The following is a 3002-nucleotide window of genomic DNA, read 5'->3' as shown; positions in this document are numbered from 1 at the left end:
CTGAAAAACAAGAAAAGGGAGAGTGATTAGTGACCTCTGAGTGACTAGCCTTATGATGCGAAGTGCTGAGCTCTACCTCAGACATTTTCCTTCCCATGGCTTTCTGTAACGATAAAGGCAGTATCTGAAGCCTGCTCCTGAGCTAAGTGGCATTAGAGATGGAAACATCACTCCACAAACTGCTCCGGACCTCTTTTTCTCTCCCTCTCATTCAGTTCATTTTGGGTTGGGAAGGGGGCTTACCCTCACTCTAAAGGTACTTTTAAACAAGTATTCACCTTACTCTAACTTTTCTTTAATTTGTATCTCTTCGAGAAAGTTTTTATTTTCTACAATGCCACCTCCTATATAAATGGAATGAAAATAAATGCTTTGGTCAGAATAAACCACTGTGATGTGGGGGTGATTTTGCTACTCTATCCTAATACAAGCACTCTTTATTATGTGGGGGCATTTCTGTTGTTTGTGATCTTTTCTGATTGGAGACTCTAGCTTTTCTATTAATTTCTCTGATGTTCCAAGCACCTCAGGGAGGTACAGTGCTCTGTGAGGTCCAGAGCAAAGAATTTCCATCTTAGGGAACTAACATAGAAGGGAACATCCCAAATCCCCCAAATAAGAAACTTTAGTTCTCATATCATTTCATTCCTTGCCTTATCAACTAAAGTCTACACTAATTCCACTCCTAGGCATATATACAAGAGAATTGAAAACATATGTCCACAATAAAAACTTTCAAATGTTCACAGCAGCATTATTAATAATAGCCAAAAAGTGGAAACAATCCAAATGTCTACCAAGTGATGAATGGATAAACGGTAAGTTGTCTCTATCCATAAAATGGAATATCGGCCTTGAAATGTAATGAAGTTCTGATATATGCTTCAGCCTTGAAAACAGTCTGCTAAGTCAAAGAGGCCAGATACGAAAGGTCATATATGATTCCATTTATATGAAATGTCCAGAACAGGCCAATCCATAGAGACAGAAAACAGATTACAGGTTGTGGAGAGGGAGAAACGGGGAGTGATTACTAATAGGTATGGAGTTTCTTTTCAGAGTAATGAAAATGGAGTTATAAAATTAGATACAAGTAGCCAGGTGCGGTGGCTCATGCCTGTAATCCCAGCACTTTGGGAGGCTGAGGCGGGCGGGTCACCTGAGGTCGGGAGTTTGAGACCAGCCTAACCAAAATGGAGAAACCCCGTCTCTACTAAAAATACAAAATTAGGCGGGTGTGGTGACGCATGCCTGTAATCCCAGCTACTTGGGAGGGTGAGGCAGGAGAATCGCTTGAACCCGGGAGGTGGAGGTTGCAGTGAGCCGAGACTGCACCATGTACTCCAGTCTGGGAAACAAGAGCGAGACTCCATCTCAAAAAATAAATAAATAAAAATAAATAAAAATAGATACTAGTAATAGTTGCAAAACTCTGACTATACTAAAAACCACTCAGTTGTATACTTTTAAGGATAATTGTTTTTTCGTTTTTGAGACAGAGTCTCGAACTGTCGCCTGGACTGGAGTGCAGTGACGTGATCTCAGCTCACTGCAACCTCCGCCTCCTGGGTTCAAGTAATTCTCCTGTCTCAGCCTAAGTAGCTGGGATTACAGGCGCCCACCACCACGCCCAGCTAATATTTTTGTATTTTTAGTAGAGAACGGGTTTCACTATGTTGGCCAGGCTGGTCTCAAACTCCTGACCTCGTGATCCACCCACCTCAGCCTCCCAAAGTGCTGGGATTACGGGTGTGAGCCACTGCACCCAGCCTTTAAGGACAAATTTTATGGTATGTGAATTATATCTCGTTACAGCTATTATAAACAAAAATAGACCAAAACCAAAAGTTTTCTATACTTAGAATTTGATGTGATCATAGAGCAAAGAAACACTAACAAACATATAAAAAATCTTGCAAGTATTAACATCTAATCTTTTCTGGTTTACCACAGTTAAGAACAAAAATTTCTCAAACTCATATGGTTATAAGGAGAAGGGAATTAATATTTACTAATTCAGTTGCTTGAACCCAGGATGTGGAGGTTGCAGTGAGCCAAGATTGTGCCACTGCAGTCCAGCCTGGGTGACAGAGCAAGACTCCATCTCAAAAAAAAAAAAAAAAAAAAAAGGCCAGGCGCAGTGGCTCATGCCTGTAATCCCAGCACTCTGAGAGGCCGAGGAGGACAGATCACCTGAGGTCAGAAGTTCAAGACCAGCCTGGCCATGGTGAAACCCCGTCTCTACTTAAAATACAAAAAATTAGCTGGGCGTGGTGGTACGCGCCTGTAATCCCAGTTACTCAGGAGGCTGAAGCAGGAGAATTGTTTGAACCTGGGAGGCAGAGGTTGCAGTGAGCTGAGATCATGCCATTGCACTCCAGACTGGGGGACAAGAGCGAAACTTTGCCTCAAAACAAAAACAAAAACACTACTAATTCAGGACGGGCGTGGTAGCTCACACCTGTAATCCCAGCACTTTGGGAGGCCGAGGTGGGTGGATCACCTGAGGTCAGGAGTTCGAGACTAGCCTGGCCAACACGGTGAAATCCCATCTCTATTAAAAATACCAAAAAGTTAGCCGGGTGTAGTGATGCACGCCTGTAGTCCCAGCTACTTGGGAGGCTGAGGCAGAAGAATTGCTTGAACCCAGGAGGTGGAGGTTGCAGTGAGCCAAGATGGCGCCATTGTACTCCAGCCTGGGAGACAAGAGAGAAACTCTGTCTAAAAATATGTGTGTGTGTGTGTGTGTGTGTGTGTACTGAATGTAGTAAGTACTGAATGTAGAACAGTAAAGAAGTAGGGACTAGAAGCCAAATACATACATATATTTACTAATTCCACAAATATTTACTGAGCATTTATAGTTTAGGTTTTACAACTGAAATTAAATCTTATTTCAGTTAATCTTCACAATACTTTAAATATTATCTCACTTTACAGATGAATTAACTGAGGCTTTGACAGGTCACATAATTTGCCTTAAAGTTACATGCTCGTGGAAT

At 42.0% G+C, this 3002-nt stretch overlaps 1 protein-coding gene across 3 annotated transcripts in view; it reads right to left on the bottom strand.

Moving 5' to 3' along the window:
• NFATC3 (nuclear factor of activated T cells 3) overlaps positions 1-3002 on the bottom strand; it is a 155260-nt gene that overhangs the window by 2896 nt on the left and 149362 nt on the right. The gene's annotated exons all lie outside the window — the stretch shown is intronic.

The sequence above is a fragment of the Macaca thibetana genome, chromosome 20 (genome assembly GCF_024542745.1).
Source record: "Macaca thibetana thibetana isolate TM-01 chromosome 20, ASM2454274v1, whole genome shotgun sequence".
Classification (NCBI taxonomy): domain Eukaryota; kingdom Metazoa; phylum Chordata; class Mammalia; order Primates; family Cercopithecidae; genus Macaca; species Macaca thibetana.
The sequence above is the reverse complement of the archived record's forward strand: the minus strand, read 5'-3'. Positions and strand labels throughout refer to the sequence as shown.